We start from the raw sequence: 20,817 nt of genomic DNA, 5'->3' as shown, positions 1-20,817 counted from the left end.
AGAGTCAGTGATAACTGCGAATCATACTACAGTCACAGAGAAATAGTAGAGGGTGTTTTTGAGTGAGGGGAATCCAACTGTTCACTACATTTTCATAAGAGGACATTTTTAGTCTGCATTTGTAAAGGGGATTATTCTTGTTTTTTTGTTTCATTTGCATTATGGTACTTAGCAGACTTCTTTCCTTTCCATTCCTCACATACAGGAACTTCTGTTTTTCAGGTTGCTAGCCCACCTGCACATGGCAAGCACACATTTGGTCATTGTTTTTACTTTATACAAGGTAGAATCAGGTGTATATGACAGCACATTTTGTGTTGCCTTAGCATCTGTTAAAGGTTAGTATGCATATTGTATAAGAAAAATATGTGCTCAATTTTATTCTCTCTTTTTCTGTTTGTTGTGTTTATTGCTTGCTATTAAAGATGATCCTGAGACTGGCACTGTGGAACTCCTACCATCTGATGTCAAAGTATTGTATGCCTTTGCTGCTGATAGTGGTGATGAAGATGCACAGTCTAGGGGTGCAGTGGGTCAGCCTGGCACTGAAGTTGTGGGTCCCACATCCGTGCCCATATTTCAGACAGGCTGAGGGGGATGCATTTGATCAGGGTGGTATAGTGACAGAGCTGGCTGCTCCTCTGAGTAGCCCTTGTAAGGGTGTGGTGCTACATAGAACAGTTGGTAGGGGTGCCTTGTCCACTTTCCTCCTAATGATGGAGTGTCATTAAGTACTGTCAGACCTATTTGTAGGGCAATAGTGGAGGCATAGGCATGTCCCACCAGGGCCTTGCTAGAGATAGTGTGACTACTAAATGTTGTGCATTCTGAAATGAGAGACTCCCTGACGTATGTGAGCAACTCTTGGACAGGATAAATTACACACTGGATCAGGCAGTGACTGTGATGGAACATCTTTTGTGGGAGGGTGGCCATTCATATGACTGGAGAGATGCTATATCATCTGGTGTTAGCAGACATGGGCATATAAGATCCTGATCCCATAGTGTACTGCATCCATGCTCCATCAGTGACTGCAGTGTCCACACCCAGGTATGGTAGGCCATGGGGTCAAGGTCCTGGACATATCTGTGAGGAGAGCTCATCTAGTAGACATCATTCATGATCAGGTAGCACCCCAATCTTCTAGCCAGGGCAGTAGCAGTGCAACTCCTGGCAGAGGCTGTTCTCATGGTCAGGGGCGATGATGCTGAACCGAATATCTAAGCAGTACTGTTGAGTGCTATGTATCTGTAATTCGTAGCCATGAACACTCTATACTCTGACACATACATGTGTTTCTTTCTTGCACAAACTCACTTCTTCAGTGTTAGCCTTGCTGTCTGCCCTGTGCAGATAATGATGACTGTTCCCTGCCCATTCCACTTGTATTTATCACTTAGGGTTACATGTATGTCTGATGCACACAGTGAATAGCTAATGCTTGCTTTTCCACAAGCTTGCATTTATCAATATGCATTGCAAATGAAAAGTTGTTGATTTCTTGCTCATACTCACCTCTGAATGATTGGTTCTATAACCATCAAACATCATTGTATTTCAGTTAGTATTTGTCATTACAGTTTTAGAAGTATTAGGTACTTTACTTCTTGGTATAGTTGTGCAAATGAGGGTATAATTGACCTGTTTGATGTGTTATAAATGATGGTTAATTGAAATGCTTGATGCATGGTATTATTTGTAATACATAAGGGAATATAGCAAAAATCTGAAAGAGGAGATATTACTGATACAACTGAACAGCTCACACAAATGTTCTGTTTAGGGGCATATATCCTCCAGAAGGGCCTCACAGAAATGGATAACTGGTGCCAGAGCCATGGCCTGAAGTTAAACGCCAAAAAATGCATAGTCATACCCTTTGGGAAAAACAAGGCTACCCCTAGCTACCATATAGGTGGCAATCCACTGAGCACAGAAAAAGTCATCAGAGATCTCGGGACCCAGGTTGACAGTAGCCTTTCGTTTGACACTCATGTTGCTAAAGTAGTTAGGAAAACCTTCTATATCACCCACCTGATCATGAAGGGATTCACATCTAGATCAAGGGAGGTCATCGTCCCTGTACTCATCACTTATTAGACCTATGATTGAGTACAATGCCCCGTTCGGAATGTATCTGACCAGACACCTGCTGCAGCTTGAAAGGCCCCAAAAGTTCCTCACCAAAAGGATAAAGGGTCTCAAAAATATGTCTTATGCTGCCCGACTGAAAGAACTCCAGCTCTATTCAGTCTCATACCGCTTGCTCAGAGGTGACCTGTGCCTGACATATAAGGCCATGTCAAACCCAGATTTGATGAATATGCTTCACCTCAAAAATCTAGATCCCTCAGAACCACAAGGGCGGAGACTTAAACCTTGACACGGTTATAAATAGAACGTGCTGGAGGGACAGATTCATCACCCAGAGACTCCCTATGCTGTGGAACAAAATCCCGGTACATGTGAGGCAGAGCACCTCTCTGGTCTTGTTCAAGAGGAATCTTGACCAATGGATGGGAGATTGCAGATATACCCCAGGGATTACTTCAGCGTCACTGCTTGACAGAGGCACAGCAAAATGATAGGCATAGTTTTTATTCAAACTAAAGGGGTGGCGAAAGCCACATAACTATGGGCTAGGCTTATAAATGCCCTTGGGCAGATAGCCTAGTATGAACCTATGAACCTATGAACCTATATACATGTTTCCATATGACAGTAATCAATTCTTTAACTTTTTTCTTTACAGGTTTCACACTTACCTTTGTCATTAGTGCACATATAAATTGTGTCCTTGGGGACTGTCCTTGTCTGATGCTATCAGAACATAGCCATTATATGGTTAAGTAAAGGTTTTGCTGTTTGAAAGGCATCCGTTTTCCTATTTGTACATGAGTAGGATCTTAGGCTTTGAGCTTGGTAGTGTGTGTGTGTCTATGTGTTATCCTTTGCCTCTTAGCCAGGGCCAGGGCATACTGTGCACACATCCATCTGTCAGAACCATGCAGCTGGTGGTTCTCTCTCAGACTTCTCATCTGTATCTGTTGCTGCTGCTGGCCCTGCCTGTGGTCCTTGAAACTGTGGTTCAGCCCCTTGCTGTTTTTGTTGAAGCTGTTTCCTGAGTTATATATGGTATAACATGGCACAGACTGTAAGTATTTCAGCAGAGGTGTCTAGGTTGTACTGCAGTGCACCTCCTAATGTGTCTAAACAATGGAACCCTGATTTCAACAATCCAAAGGCAAATTCTATGATATTCCTAGTTTGTGTGTGTGTGTGTGGGGGGCATCTTAGTATCCTTGCTTAATGTGGTTGTGTGAGTTTCTCATGGATGTCATGAGCCAAGGCTACAGTGCATAACATGTATCCTTCACTGGATGCTCTTAAGGAATGCCACTTCTAAAAAACCTGTTGTACAGCTCACAAGTGTGCCATATGTGTGAGTCATGGAAACTGCCTGGGTGACCTGCACAGTTATTATAGATAATCTCGTGGGAATTACAGATAAACTGACAGTTTACAGAGTAGAAACCTTTTCTATTGAAATACCTCCTCCCATGTTCTCCAGATGGACCTTTTATTTCTATGTGTGTGCAATCTATGGCACCCAACACTTCAGGGAAGTGTATTGCATAGAATTCCTGCATGGTTCTTGTGGTCTCCTGTGGGGTTCATGGGAAACAGATATGCTCCCTTTCATGTAGTAGCACTGCATTTAAAAACTGATGTAAATATTCTAGAGCCTGATTCCTGTGACACCCCTAATGTACACCTTGCGGGTCTCTGGAAAGTACCAGTAGCTAGTATACATAATGTAAACATATGTTTCCATTGGGATGGGTTCTCCATGATTTCCCTGGGGACTGAGGTAGGGGCAGCAGATTTTGCATATTTCCTCCAGTGTTTCCTTGCTCATCCTGTAACTGTCCACAGTTTCTGTGACATGAAGTCCATGATAAGTCAACACCCTTCTTGTTGCCTGAGGTCTAGCAGCATCAGCAGCAGTGCCCTAATGTAATGGCTGTTGCACATACAGCATAATAATAGCAGCACTAACCCCCAACATGCTTTGTTCTAGTGTGTTCCAAAGAGTTGTAGTCTACAAGAAAAATCCTACATTTAGTGTACAAGATTGCTTTATAGCTTCCTGAATAGCTCTGCTATATTGGTTGGGTTAATTGGTATGCACTTTGGCTCTTTATGCTTTTATTAGCATATTCTGCCATTTCCATTTGTTTAGCAGCTCTATACAACATGCTTAATGAATAACTAACAGTAGGCTGGATTCACGATGGCTTGCACGGAGTCTACGAGTAGAGTAAGACTCCATGCAGCCATCATGTCCGACGAGCGATCCAGGAACAGCCTGTAGGGGCGTGTAAGAGAGCTCCTAAAACATCTCCTACATGGACAGGGCTGGGATATGCAAATTACCTCACTTGCAGCTGAAAGGCATGCAAATGAGGTAAATTTGCGATCCAGGAAGCACAAACCTGTCTGAGTAGGAGACGTGTTAGCTGCAGAAATGTACTCAGTTGACAACTGAGTACCGTTCTGCAAATAGCACAATGGAGCCTTGTCAGCTCCAAATAAAGGTTGCATATGGTTGAGGAAGCATGCCAATGGCTAAATATACGGCCATTGGAAATTTTCCCAGATGCAAAATTAAAATAAACATACTTTTTTTGCCGATTTCCGATGTTTAAGTGTAGCGCAGCGCCGCGCAAATGGGGTACGCTATAAAAGTCATAAAATAAGAAAATAAAAGCCACAAATGTGGAATTTATGAAAATTGTTAAATTACAATGTAAGGGAATAGCAGGCTGAAGACAACATGGCCACCGAGTAGGGGTTGCTAAGGGGAGAAGTCCAGTCTAAGACATGTAACCAAGCATTAGTAGGCGATCCTATGTAAATGAGTGTTAGGATAGTGAATCACACTTTTACATAGCAAATGAGCACAGTCAGTGGAGTGTAGGAGTAGGATATGGGGAGTAACAGAGTAGGAGATAGGTGACATCACAAGGGGGGTATGTATGAAAGTAGTGAAGCTCATTGGAGCAGAGTGGCATGTGTTAGCTGTCAGTCCGACATCATGGAAAGAGGTATGTCAAAAGGTAGGCCAGGGAAAGCCAAGAAATAGAAGGTGTATACTGTGGATAACACCAAAGTTTCTTGCTGAGTGGGTATGCACGCGTGTGCGTGCCTGTAAACTTGAGTAAGACAGAGTGCGTGTGTGGAAGCGTGAGTGCGCGCATTTAAGCTGGAGTGAGCATGTATAAGGCTGTTTAAAGGCCTGTAAACGTGTTTGCACTGGTGTGCGCGCGTTTTAACCCGAATAAGCAAGTTTTAGTCTGTCTAAGCATGTGTGCGCACGTGTGAGCTGCTGTGAGCGTGTTTGCGCTTGTGTGCGCGGCCCCCCCCCGAGGAAACAGAAAGGAAAAAGGAAGCACAACAAATAGTAGGAAGCTACCAGGGAATACTAGTTGAGCTAGCAGGTAAAAACAATCAGAATCAGGCAATTTCACAAGCAGAACACTTGCCCAGCCCAGCACTGAAAACTTTGCAAACAACAGTGCAGTTTGTTTCTCTCAAGAGACACTGCAACACTGGAGTAAGCTACTAGAAGTGAAAACTGAAAAAGCTTCTCTCAGACAAAAAATGCTAGGGGCTGCCATTGCTGTTATAAGGCGACATATGCAACATGCTGAGGGTGGTGACAATGCAAATGTTGCCAGACAACCCACAGTGAGGAGACGGAGAAGAGTGTACAGGCCCAGGATCACCTACCAGGGGTTATATGAGCTGGAGATAGTGGAGCGCTATAGAGTGGATAGAGACCTCCTGCAGCAAATTGTTGAGCTGTGCAGGCCACACCTCACACACAGAACCAGCAGAGGGGGACCCATCCCAGTGGAAACCAAGGTATGTGTTGGCCTAAGAATACTAGCAACAGGTACCTTCCAGAGACCAACTGGTGATATGATGGGGATATCACAAGCATCAGCATCCAGGGTATTGCACCAGTTCCTGGATGCCATGTCAGCACATGTCGGTGATCATGTATATTTCCCCAATTCCCATGATGTATTGGCCAGCAATATGCGTCTCTTCCAGCAAATAGCAGAATACCCTGAGGTAGTGGGTGCAATAGACTGCACGCATATATGCATCAAAGCATCAGCCGGTGAGCAGGGTAGGGCCTACATTAACCGCAAGGGCTTCCCCTCCATCAACTGCCAGGTCATGTGCAATGCCCAGGGCATAATAATGAATGTGTGTGCTGGCTGCCCTGGAAGCTACCATGATTCCCATATCTGGCATCTGACACAGCTGTACCAGACATTTGCCAATGGGGACATTCCACATGGTCACTTAGTGGGGGATGCTGGCTATGCACTGGAGCTGTGGCTGATGACACCCATCACAAACGCACACACACCTGAACAGGAACACCATAATGAGGCACACGCACAAACACAAAATGTAATTGAGCATGTGTTTGGGTTGCTAAAGTCATGGTTCCGGTGCCTGGACACATCTAGTGGAGCCTTGCAATACTCACCAACTACATGTACCCAAATTGTCATGGTATGTGCTATGCTACATAATATGATTCTGCGAAAACAGCTGCAGCAGGACCAGCATAGGCCTGGACCAAACAGCCCCCCGCCATTGCCAAGGCCATCACAGGCAGAGCGTGACTCGGAGGAGGAACAACCTGAGCCTGCCCCAGTAGGCAGACAGAGGCGTGCCCAGTATGCCTTGGCCTTGGCAAAGAGGCAACGCATAGCACATACACTGGCTCAGTAGAAACCTTGGAAATGATACCTCTCTCTGACTCCCACATATAGTGAAAGGGATGCCTAAGTTGACCAACCTGCTTTCAAACATGTGCAGGGAGTGTAGTATGTGCATCCGACATAGGCAGCCCTGCAGCACCACCTGAGGCATGATTGCCATGTGTTAAGCAATGTAAGGTAGTGCTAAACAGCATTTATCACCATGTAGTATATGCAAACTTGATGACCATGAGTATCATCCTACCCACACCAAACATGATGCCACAATATGAAGACAAGATGATCAAGTACAACAATTGGCTTAAGTATTGGTGTCAGTGAAAGGGGATCCAATGCCTGTCAGCCTGTGTTAAGCAATGTAAGGTAGTGCTAAACAGCATTTATCACCATGTAGTATATGCAAACTTGATGACCATGAGTATCATCCTACCCACACCAAACATGATGCCACAATATGAAGACAAGATGATCAAGTACAACAATTGGCTTAAGTATTGGTGTCAGTAAAAGGGGATCCAATGCCTGTCAGCCTGTGTTAAGCAATGTAAGGTAGTGCTAAACAGCATTTATCACCATGTAGTATATGCAAACTTGATGACCATGAGTATCATCCTACCCACACCAAACATGATGCCACAATATGAAGACAAGATGATCAAGTACAACAATTGGCTTAAGTATTGGTGTCAGTGAAAGGGGATCCAATGCCTGTCAGCCCGGGATGACATGCTCGACAAGACATGATGCTTCGCTAGGGATGGCTTTCACTTATCACCTGTGGCCTTTTGGATATTGCCAAAGGCTCTTTGTCACCCCCATAGTGCCTTTTGTAGGTAAGGCTCAAAAGACAAACCCACCTGCATAGGTATCACAAGGGATAAGAAACTAGAAGTAATGCTACTCAATGCCAGAAGTCTAAACTGCAAGATGCACTCCCTCCAAACTCTCCTCAGCATGGAGAATGTTGATATCTGTGCAGTAACAGAAACCTGGTTCAAGGCCCCCAAGAGCACCCTAGCATTAACAGGTTACACTTCATACCATGCTTTACAGCCACAAAACATGGAACAAACTACAAAAGGAGGGTGAGTATCAATATTTGTCAAAGATACCTACACCCCCAGGTTGGTGGCACAGCATGAAGCATCAGAGGCTATCCATGTGCAACTAATAGTGGGTAAAACTGCCTTCCAGTTCATAGCCTGCTACAGACCACCCTCCTAAACCCAGGAACCACACTTGGCTGACTGGAGAACATATGAAAATACGAAGGTCTCCCCAAACACCATTATATTGGGCAACATCAACTACCCAAACATAGACTGGGAGCATTACCCTAGCTCCAACACCCTAGCCCAAAGGTTCCCAGAATTTATAAACCCAAATGCTATGGAACAACTTGCTACCACTCCCACAAGAGGGGAAAACATACTGGACCTGATCATCACCAACATGGGGACTCTATGCCCAAGACCAGAAGTGTATCCCTCACTGGTAAGATCAGACCAGAGAGTAATCTCACTGGATATTCACATCCTGACCCCAGCCCATGGCCAGAAAACCACAGTGAAAAATTTTCACTAAAGCAAATGTCACACTCCTCAAAACCAAGGTGGAATCCTTCACAGCCCCTGTGCCTGTGGAAAATACGGCCCAGACCTCAGAACCCTTTAGAAACACATTATATGAACACCTTCAGGAATGCATGGATCATGCAATCCCAAATAAAACCAAGATCCAATCCTCCAAAGGCAGGCATCCTGTCTGGTGGACCCCAGCCATAAACAAACCATACAATACAAGGAGGAAGCTACGATATAATAGATCAAAATCCCAAAAAGGGAAGGCATCTCTGATCAGTATTATTGAAAAACTACGGCCACACATAAAATCGTCTACGGCCATCTTTGAGATAAAAATTGTACAGGACACTAAGGATAATCACAAGGCTTTCTTTAGTTATGGTAGGAACCTGGGTGGGAATTCCAAGATATGCTCAGAAGTAGTCCAAAATGACAAACAATACACCAAACCCACAGACATTGCCAACATCCGAGCTGACAGGTTCAGGCAAACTTCTCCCCCCCCCCCCACCAAAAGGCCAAATATCTATCCCAGCTGAGTGCTGGCCCCCTGACATCTCAGATGCTTAGGTAACAGCCAGCCTCTCCAAAGCAAAACACACAGCAGCAATGGGACCAGACGGTGTCCTGGGCTGTGTCAAACATGAACCCCAAGAAGAATTGAACACAAACATAAAACCACTGTTCAATCTCAGCCTTACCACGGGATATGTACCCAAAGAGCAGTGTACAGCAACAGTGGTCCCTCTCCACAAAGATGGTGCCTCAATGGATACTGCAAACTATCGCCCCATAAGCCTGAGTAGCGTGGTCTGCAAAGCTATGGAAAGGATCATCATGGATCTCAGAAATAAAGATATTGGGGACATACAGACACTGGATCCTACCCAGTTTGGCTTTGTTAAGGGCAGATCCTGCCTCTCAAACCTGGTTGAGACATTTGAAACAGTCACCAAGGCCATTGACGAGGGGAAGGTGGTCCACACAGCTTACCTGGACCTCGCAAAAGCCTTCGATACAATACCCCACTTGGTCATTATAGATAAGCTCACCAGCTTCAATATAAACCACTATGTTACTAGATGGGTTGTAAACTGGCTCAAGGACAGAACCCACATGGTTAGAAATGCTGGAGCCATGTCAGACCCCAACCAGCTACAAGTGGCATCCCACAAGGCTCAGTCCTGGGACCTCCCTTGTTTGGTATATATTTCTCGGTGGTACAGGCCAGCACAGAAGGACTGTGGCTGAACAAGTTTGCAGATGACTGCAAACTGGGCACTATAATCGACCCTCCAGCTGACACAAGCATCCTACAAAAGGGCCTCATAGAAACAGACAACTGCTGCCAGAGCCATGTCCTCAAGCTAAACGCAAAAAAGTGTATAGTCATCCCCTTTGTCAAAAACTAAGTGCCCACAAATTACCACATAGGTGGTAACCCATTAAGTATGGAAGAAGTGATAAGGGACCTGGGGACCCAAGTTGATAGCAATCACTCATTCGACAACCTCGTGGCCAAAGTGTTTAGAAAAACATTTCATATAGCCCACCTAATCATGAAGATATTCACATCTAGATCAGGGGAGGTCATCGTGCCTCTTTACTCATCCCTCATCAGGCCCATAATTGAGTTCAATGCCCCTTGTGGGATGTCCCTTATTACACACCTGCAGCAGCTGGAAAGACCACAAAAGTACCTCACCAGGAGGATCAAAGGGCTCAAACACATGCCATTTGCTGCCCGGTTAAAGAAACTGCAGCTCCACTCAGTGGCATACCACTTGCCCAGAGGTGATCTGTGCCTGATGTATAAAGCCATGTCCAACCTGGAATCAGTGGACATGCTGCACCTCAGAAAATCAGAATCCCATCAAGCTACGCGCTCAAGAGACCTGAACCTCAGGACTGAAATAAATAGGACATGCTGGAGTGACAGATTCATAACCCAGAGGCTCCCTCCACTCTTGAGTAAACTCCCACTCCAGGTTAGCCAGAGTCCCTCATTGACTCTCTTCAAGTGGAATCTTGATGAGTGGATGGGAGATTGTAGGTTTACCCTGGGTATCACTTCTATGTCACTGTTAGACAGAGGCACAGTCTACTAACCTTGAAAAATGTCATGGCAAACTCCACTTAAAATGTGTGTTGAAAGCCAAACACACTCTGGCTAGGATTATAAATGCCCTAGGGCAGATAACCTAGTATGAACGTATGAACCTATGAACAGAATCACACACACCAACTAGTACAACTGTGGTCAATGTGGAGTAATGTTTGGCAATGTCCACCCAAGTTGGTGAATACACAGCAATGTTGGACAAGCCAGGTTTAAGTAGGCCATAGCTGAACAAAATGCAACATGTTCATAGCTGCCCAACTGGCCCTTAACCAGTGTGGTCTGCTCAGTATGAACATTTAAAGCAGTGATGGGACTCAAACCCATGATACTGTGCACCATAGTGAAAGTACTGAACCACTACACCATGACAGTATTGCAGTATTCAGCCAGCATGAGAGAATGTTGCCAAGTCTTTGCAAACTATCCCATGGAACCCCTGCAGGCACAGCATAATCCCTGTTGAGTTATGACACAAAGAAGTCTGGCAGTAAGAACACAACATGACTTCCAACACACACAGTATAAATGTCAATATTAGTCATGTTCACACACAACCACAAATGTAGTGGGCTTCAGATCACAACATATGGAAAGGTCACACTGGGCATGCTCACACACATGGATAAATGAGACATATGTCAGCCAACAAACCATGGAAAGCCTGAACTGGGCATGCTCACACACTTAGGCCATGTCTGAGTATAGCAGTCAGTCACACATATCTGGCAGTGGTATGTGTTAAGCCAGGAACCTCCCACGATCCAGCAATCCACCCTGTGCACACAGTTAAATGACAACAGACACATATATTAATATACTGGAATCCTGTCATAGGTTCATAGGTTCATAGGTTCATAGATTAGTACTAGGCTAACTACCCTTGCGAGCCATTTTAAGCCTAGCCATTTGTCCCCTGTGAGATTCAAACCCTGTACCTTGTGTTTGTAAGGCAAACACCTTAACCATTAGGCCACCCTCCCAACCCCTGATCATGATCAAACATGTTACGCAGATACACAAGTTGTTCATAGAAACTGGGAAAGCTACAGCAATAAAGACCTGCAAACAGTATCAGCAACAAATATTGTGCATCCCGAACATAAACATAGGTGCAGAGGTCAATACTAGGCTGTCTACCCTAGGGAATTCATAAGCCTAGGCAGAGTGTATTTGGTGTCCACCTCCCCAGTAGAGTAGCCTACTGTGCCCCTGTAAAGTAGGTCACAGAAGGCACCCTTTAAGGCTAGTTTGCTGTGCCTCTGTCAAGCAGGGACACAGTGGAGATCCCAGGGGTGATTTTGCAATTTCCCATCCATGCGGCTTTATTTTGCTGGAAGAGGGTTGGTGAGGGGCTATGTCTAACTTTAACTGGGATTCAATTCCAGAGTGGGGGGAGCCTCTGGGTAATGGATCTGTCCCTGCAGCATGCCCTATTTAGTTTTGTGCTGAGGTTTAAGTCCCTGGAGTGTGTAGCTATAAGGGTCTTGGATGTTATGAGGTGGAGCATGTGCATTACTTCTGGGTTTGACATGGCTGTGTACGTCATGCATAGATTACCTCTGAGTAGGCGCTAAGCAACTGAGTACAGCTGGAGATACTTTAGTTGAGCTGCATAGGACATCTGTGTGTAGCCCATGATCCTCTTGGGGAGGTACTGTTGTAGTCACTGTAGTTGCTGCAGGTGTTGGGTAAGGTACACCCCAAAAGGGGCATTGTAGTCAAACATGGGCCTGATGAGTGACTAATAGAGGGCCACAATGACCTCCTATGATCTACATGCAAACCCCCATGTGATAAGGAGGGCTATATAAAGGTCTTTGCAATGACTGTGTCAATGTGATTAGCAAAGGAGAGGTTACGATCTATGTTGGTCCCCAAATCTGTAAATACATCTTCTGTACTTATTGGATTACCACTTATGTGGTAATTTGTGTGCACCTTGTTTTCCACAAAGGGGATGACTATGCATGTCTTAGCATTTAGCACGAGGCCATGGCTCTAGCGACAAGCATCCATCTCTGTGAGACCCTTATGGAGGAAGCATGTGTCAGCTGCAGTGTTGCTTATGTCCCCCCGGTTAGCAGTCATCTGTGACGTTTGTTAGACATAATCCCCCCGTGTTAGTCTGAACCTCAGAGAAGTACATACCAAACAGGACAGGTCCCACAACTGAGCCCAGTGAGATACCAGTTGTAACTAGTCTGGAATTGGACATGGCACCTGTAATTCTGAACATGTGGGTTCCATCCCTGAGGCAGATAGCAACACATCTAGTGATATAGGGGTTGATATTTAAGCTGGTAAGCATATGTATGATGCCTGAGTGGGGTATTGTGTTGCAGGCTTCTGCAAGGTACAGGTAGACTGTGTGAACTACCTTGCCCTCATCCATGGCTTCAGTAACTGTTTCAAAGATATGAACTATGTGTAAGAGGCAAGATCTGCCCTTAACAAAGCCGAATTGTGTATGATCCACTGTCTGCAGGCTCACAATGTTGTTGATTATGACTTCCATGATAATACGCTCCATAGCTTTTCCTACCATACTAGTCAGGCTTATGGGGTGATAGTTCCTGTGGTCTGTTGTGGCACCACCTTTGTGGAGTGGGAGCACTGTATCTGTATGCCATTCTCAGGGTACATATCCTGTAGTAAGGCTAAGTTGGAACAGTGACTTAATGTGAGTGTTCAGTTCTACTCAGAGCTCATGTAGGACACAGCCTGGGACACCGTCCGGTCCCATACATATGCTGCGTTATTTGCTGTGGAGAGGGCACTTTCACCTGTGCATCTGTGATGTCAGGGAGGTTACATTTATTTGGGATGGGCATCTGTACCCTTGGGGGGTAAGGGGGGGACATTTGTGCAGACTCTGTCTGCCAGGATGTAGGCTATGTCCGTAGGTTTGACATATTTTGTGCTGTTATGCAACAATTCAGAGCATATCAGGGTTGTTTCCACACATATTCCTGACATAACTAAAGAAGGCCTTGTGGTTATCTGTAGTGTCTGGTCAATGTCACTGTCAAAACGTGCAAGTGAGGATTATATGAGGGATTGAAGTGTCTTGCCAATACTGTTCAGAGATGTCCTCTCTCTGTGGGATATTGCTCTGTTATGTAGTAGCTTCCTCCTTCTGTTGTACAGGTTATATATGGCCAGGGTCAACCAGACAGGTCTCCTGTTATGGAGGAGTCGTGGTTTTCTATGGGATAGCATGATCAATGCATACCTGCAGGTGCTCATACAATGCATTTGTAAAGGATTCTGCAGATTGGGCTGTATTATCCTCCAGCACGGGGCCTTTGAAGTATTCCACCCCAGTCTTCACAAGTGGAAAGTCTGCTTTTGAGAAATTCTTTACAGTGATTTCCTTGGCTGGGGGTGGGGACGGGATATGGATGTCCAGGGAAAGTTGTTTATGGTCTGATCTTAATGAGGGTTCTACCTCTGGTGTGGAACATACAGTCCCCATGTTGGTGATGATCAGGTCCAATATGTATTCCCCCTTGTGGGTGTGGTGACTGGTTGTGTCATAGCACATGGATTCACAAATTGTGTGGCTGTAGGGTGATGTTGTTGAGGGCCTGAGTAGTATCCCCAGTCAATATTCGTGTACCTGAAGTCAACCACTATAATGGTGTGTGTGAAGACCTTCATATCCTACACTGTTCCCAGGAAAGCTGAGTGCGGTTACTGGGTATGGGGAGGGGTGGCCTGAACTACACACCAAACCAAAAGGCAGTTTTGCACAATGGTAGTTGTATATGTATGGCCTGGCATGCTTAGTGCAGTGGTACCAACCCAAAGGTGTGTGTATCTGTGATGTATATGGATACACCCCCTACTTGTGTTGTGTGTTACAAGTCCTGTGGTCACGAAGCATGGTATAGAACATAACCTGGCAGTGCCAGTGTGCATATGTGATCCTGAACTAGGCATCTGTTAATGCACAGATATTGTTATCCCCCATACTGAGGGATAGTAAAAGATGTACATTCCTCTTTGGAAAGACTGATGATGTCAGCACCCTATAAATATAGCAGGAGAAGGGAAATCATCCAGTAATGCAAATAGCACGCTGTGCTAATGCCTCTCTCTCAAGTATCATAACATAGTTAGGTAGGGGTTTGAATCCTGCAAACACTGTGTGGGGGTGTGTATGTATGCAATTTTCTGTGAAAGGAATGGCCTTTTTGAAGACTGGGATAACACACTAAAAGATGTACATTCCTCTTTGGAAAGACTGATGATGTCAGCACCCTATAAATACAGCAGGAGAAGGAAAATCATCCAGTAATGCGAATAGCACACTGTGCTAATGCATCTCTCTCAAGTATCATATGCAATTCTCTGTGAAAGGAATGGCCTTTTTGAAGACTGGGATAACACACTAAAAGATGTACATTCCTCTTTGGAAAGGCTGATGATGTCAGCACCCTATAAATACAGCAGGAGAAGGGAAATCATCCAGTAATGTGAACAGCGTACTGTGCTAATGCATCTCTCTCAAGTATCATATGCAATTCTCTGTGAAAGGAATGGCCTTTTTGAAGACTGGGATAACACACTAAAAGATGTACATTCCTCTTTGGAAAGACTGATGATGTCAGCACCCTATAAATACAGCAGGAGAAGGGAAACCATCAAGTAATGCGAATAGTGCGCTGTGCTAATGCTTCTCTCTCAAGTATCATGACATAGTTAGGTAGGGGTTTGAATCCTACAAATTCCATGTGTGCGTTTGTCAATGTGTGGTGTGTTTTGTTTTTATTATTTTATGACATATTATTATAACAGTAATTTTAATGCACACATCAGGTATGTGTGTGCCACATACAGATATGTACCTGTGACCTTTAATAGTTCCTATGTGTGAAGCCTGCCTAATATGAATACAGATGTTACCTTTGCCAGCATGTGCCGCAGCTTACCAGACCTTAGGCCATACATGTATGTTGGTGACAATACAGGCTACTGCAGTGATCTGTGTCCTAGGCCAACTATGTGACACACACCCATGAAAGCTTTGATAGATTAATGTGGGTGAGGGTTCATGTCTAGAGTATATGTCAGACATGTTAAAACACAGCAAAGTCTGTGAGTGATGGACATCCAGTGTAGGTGCATGGCAACTGTTGCCGATATGCATACAGACACCTTCTTGCTTAGGTGATATACCGAGGGACTGCAGAATACCTTTGGAAATGTGAATATCACAGGACAGACAAGATAACACTTGTCCACATGTACACACCATTACCCATTCTACATGATGGGTACTACCACCTACATGGTACTGTTGGAATACTATGTTAACTACATGCCGATGACAATGTTACAGTTGCATTACAGCAATACAGCATGGCTTGGACAACAGGTATCTGTCTGTATGATACCCTTGTGGTGGTTAGGTAGGTCTTGTGTAGAATGCATTGTAGGCCACTGTATACATTTGCAGTCGTGGATGGACATATCTGTAGTGTGTTGGCATGTATGTGAGACTGCTATATGCCAAAGAGTATTGTTCCCGGGGATTTGTGGGGCTCAGTAAGAATGGCTACTGGTATAGTGTAGTACTGCAGGGATATCACTGACACCAGGTTCCTACATCTGTGTATCAGTTGAGGAGACACCATGTAATGACCACTGAATGTCAGGCTGTGTAAGCTGTGTATACTACCAGAATGCAGACCATTGACATTTGGAAACCATATCACCCACAGCATACTGTCAAACCATGTCATGTTCCATGCTAACCATGTTCACAAATGCACACCTGCAACTCTGTGCTGAAAACATCACACATGTACTGTCTACACCACAACACATGCAGGCACAGCTACACACAACAGCCATGTGGCACATGTGCAGACAGTACACTTTGGGAATTAACACTGGTGTATACAAAACTACAATGACAACCATAGTTAATGCATCATGCATGCTCAAATATACCCACAATGATATCATTACACTGTACTGTTAACAACATGATAATATTACTACAGTGCTATGTAGTCACCCTGTGCATCAGCACCATGCTATCCTCTTCCTGCATCAATGTTACAGATGGCAGGAGGTGGCACAGTTTCATCATATGCACAGGGTGTGTACTTGGTTTGACAGAGTCTGCCATTGACACATCCAGTCGACATGTATGTGTGTGTGTGTTAGTGAGGGACAACAGTACAACATGGGGCAATGTTGATGCGATGTGTGTGTGTATGTGTTAGCTCTAGGTGTTAGCATTATGTGTGTGTGTATGCATGCACACAGTTCCACCACATGGCTGCCATATACAGGTGTTTGTGGACAGCCACAGTCTGTACCTGCCAGGTCATACAGATCACTGTCTCTGGCCATGGACATGGTACCTGTGCCTGGCAGGGGGTGCTACGGACAGTATCAGGTATTAAGCCAGACTAGGTACTGTCATCAGAGGCAGTGGGTTGTTGACTGGACACATGTCCCTGCTGGGACTGTTCAGAGCCACGTGCACGTGGTCTTCTAGGACGGTCTAATGACAGCACAGACCCAGCATTGCTGGGGCTGGTACTGGCACTATGGGAGCGGCTGTGGGTTTGTTGTCATCCACGACGACTGCCAGCTGATAATGTTGCTGGCATACATCCACATTGACGCCTCAACCATCCTGCACTGTCCTGGCTCCTGGACATGTAGTTGTGGAAGAGATCTAATGTGTCCCTACAACGTCTATCAATGACCTCGCTGATATTATGGATGGCAGCCGCAACATCACGCATAGTGTCATTCATAGCGGTGCAATGTGCTCTAAGCTCCCTCAGACCCTGTCTGGTGTACCGTTCCATACTTGCCTGTGCCTGCATTACAGCCCGGAACATAGTTGAGGTTGAAAGACCTCTGTGGGCACGTCTGACAGGGGCAGTACGACCACGGATGCTCGCACGAGAACCCCTGGACAACTGCCTGTGTGGTACCATGTCAGGAATCTGGCCATGGCTGCTGTGAGGGGATGCATGTGCCAATGTATGCTGTCCCTCAGCTAAGGACATTGGTGACAATGGATGTATCGGCAGGATGACTGTGCGCATTGATGGGGTTGACTGCTGTGTAGTGTCGATTGGTTGACCAACGACAGACCCCGTCACACCTCCCTGTGCCATTACACATGTATCATCATTATCACTATCCCCAGCAGTGGCTTCAGGTTCCCTGCTGTACTCCACCAGAGCAACATCAGAACTTGTGAGAGGAAGATAGGAAACACAGTTGACAAATGCGTACACGATGTTAGCACACATGCACACATGCACACAGGCGCACATGCACACATGCACACAGGTGCACATGCACACAGGCGCACATGCACACATGCACACAGGTGCACATGCGCACATGCACACAGGTGCACATGCACACATGCACACATGCACACAGGTGCACATGCACACAGGCACACATGCACACATGCACACAGGCACACATGCACACATGCACACAGGCACACATGCACACAGGTGCACAGGCACACAGGCACACATGCACACAGGCACACATGCGCACATGCACACATGCGCACATGCACACAGGTGCACATGCACACAAACGCACATGCACACAGGTGCACATGCGCACATGCGCACAGGCACACATGCACACATGCACATGCACACATGCACATATGTGCACATGCACACAGGCGCACATGCACACAGGTGCACATGCACACATGCACACAGGCGCACATGCACACAGGTGCACATGCACACAGGCGCACATGCACACATGCACACAGGCGCACATGCACACAGGCACACATGCACACAGGCGCACATGCACACATGCACACATGCACACAGGCACACATGCGCACATGCACACAGGCACACAAGCTCACAGGCACACATGCACACAAGCACACAGGCACACTCTTCAGTACAGCAGATACAAACACAGACACACCTGCGATTCAACACATACACAATACTGTTTGAGGGTGGGTGACAGTATCACAAGGAAAAACATCACTGCACACGTGTCAGCATGCAGATTATGTGTTGCACAGGAACATGCAGTGCAAGTGTAGACAGCCCTTGTTAATAACAGTATAAGTGTACTTGATGCTTGTGTGTAGTTCTTCAGTGATTGTCTCCACCCTAGGAAACAATGTGTACAAGGACATAACAATGTTGTTCAAGTTTTACAAGCTGTGGGTGGATATATTTGCACACACACACACACACACACACACACACACACACACACACACACACAAAACACATGATGGTGAAACGCAATAACTGCTATGTGTACTTTTGTGGTCAGTAGAACAGGATGTGGTGTAGTAACGTGAGCCATGATCAACATGCTTCTTGTGGTCAGTCAACAATAATAATGTGTGCCAGACAGGCAGCTAGCATGTTCTACCTGAAGTGCAGTAACATGACTACATCCACAATTACACAGCCACTTGTTACAAGGGTGTGTAAGGTGGCCAGTAGTGAGCATTGCCTAACATGAATGTATTATTTGTTCAAGACTGTTGCACAAAGACATGATAGGCCTCTACCCCTCAGGTATATTATGTGTGCTGCGTAGATGATAAGTGGGATACTGAAGGGTGGCCATACAGCAGGTGTCATAATTGGACATGTGTAGCAGGCTAAGGTGTAGTGTGTATGCAAAACATGTGTGTGTTGTGTACATGTGTATCAGGTATGCCTATACCATGTCCAGTACTGTGTTGCCACACATGTGTGTCATGCTCTGTGTATTGCATGTGAGTGAGGCAGCTACTGAGAATAATGGGATATGCATAGTCTCACAGCAAACATGCATAGCATGCATTATGCGTAGGTGTGTTACATGTGCACACACTACACCTCCATATGACATGCACATGTCATTAGCAATAGTATTGTTATTACACACTCACCAGCATGGATTGGCTGCCTTGCTGTCACTCCAGAGGGACCTGCAAAAATATGAGAGTGATTGCCAGTGGCCACAACTGTGCCATTGATACTGTGAGTATGATAAAATACAGTAGTACAACAGGTGGCTTTCACAGGTGTACAGATTATGCTCAGAATATCAATCTTGCAGAAGAATAGACAGGTTAACAGCTACTCAAACAGTACACATCTCACACACGCATAAACTACCAGTACAGAGAACAGTTAACTACAGATATGGCATGTTATCTGCACGCTCCATTTCAACATGCTGGGTGGCTCCGGCCTCCATGATGACACATGTTTGTGGATGTTGCTGTTGTTGGCCTGGAGCCACAACACTTAGGAGGTGCTCCTCCACACTAGTGAGGGGGGGTGGATAGATACCCCACCGCCTGTGGCAAGCTGTTGTCTGTGGATATCAGACGCATGCTGCTGGACATGTCTAATTAAATCACTGCAGTGATGGCGTACCTGCTCATATGTCCAGTTATGCATGCCTATGTCATTTACTCGACGGACAAGATCTTGCCACAGTGCAGCGCTATCATGCTGGTTCTGGCTGGTCCTGGAAAACAGCACACAGTAATTCTGCACCAGGCTCTGGTGGATCTCCTGATCCTCTGCTGCTGTATAAGGTGGGTTTCGCTGATGCACTATCACCCTGGAAGGAAAAGAAAAATATGTGAGCAAGTCATGTGGCACACTTAATATTCTAATGTACTGATATCTCTTAACTGCCATATATAGCATCTGTCTGTCTATCAGGGGATACACATGTTCGATACCACATATCAGTGCTCAGCCCACAACTGTCTGACAGTGCCTGCCACACTCCATACAACAAACTAGTATACACCAGCACTCGGCACACTGTTTGGGATACAATGCACAACTTCACACTGGGGGTATGTATCAAGCTAATGGATGAAGAATATTGTCATCCCATGCAATGAATGCAATGCACATTTACAGTTTCAATGGTAATCCACCCTAGCCTTTGATGCCATACTCCTACCTGACATATGTGCACAGTTCTTACTATAGCCAGCATACTGCTGTCAAAGAGTATACATGCTGCCAGGTACTCACACATACCCTGTAACACACATGTGATTGCGGCCATGGTACAGGCATCATTACACACACATTACACATACATACAACACACAAATGTATGACGACACAGATGAGCATTAACTGTGTACCTTATGGTACTGTGTGCACCTACTTACAGATACCTATGCATGAGGTATGTAATCTGTGCAGACTACAGGAAACACACCAGACAGTGTTACCAGGGAATGTGAACATACACCATACTGTAGTGTTTAGGCCTACAACATCAGATAGTACAACAGTTC

The sequence above is a fragment of the Protopterus annectens genome, chromosome 2.part1 (genome assembly GCF_019279795.1).
Source record: "Protopterus annectens isolate FY-2018-M chromosome 2.part1, PAN1.0, whole genome shotgun sequence".
Taxonomy (NCBI): Eukaryota; Metazoa; Chordata; order Ceratodontiformes; family Protopteridae; genus Protopterus; species Protopterus annectens.
Note: the sequence above shows the minus strand (reverse complement) of the source record.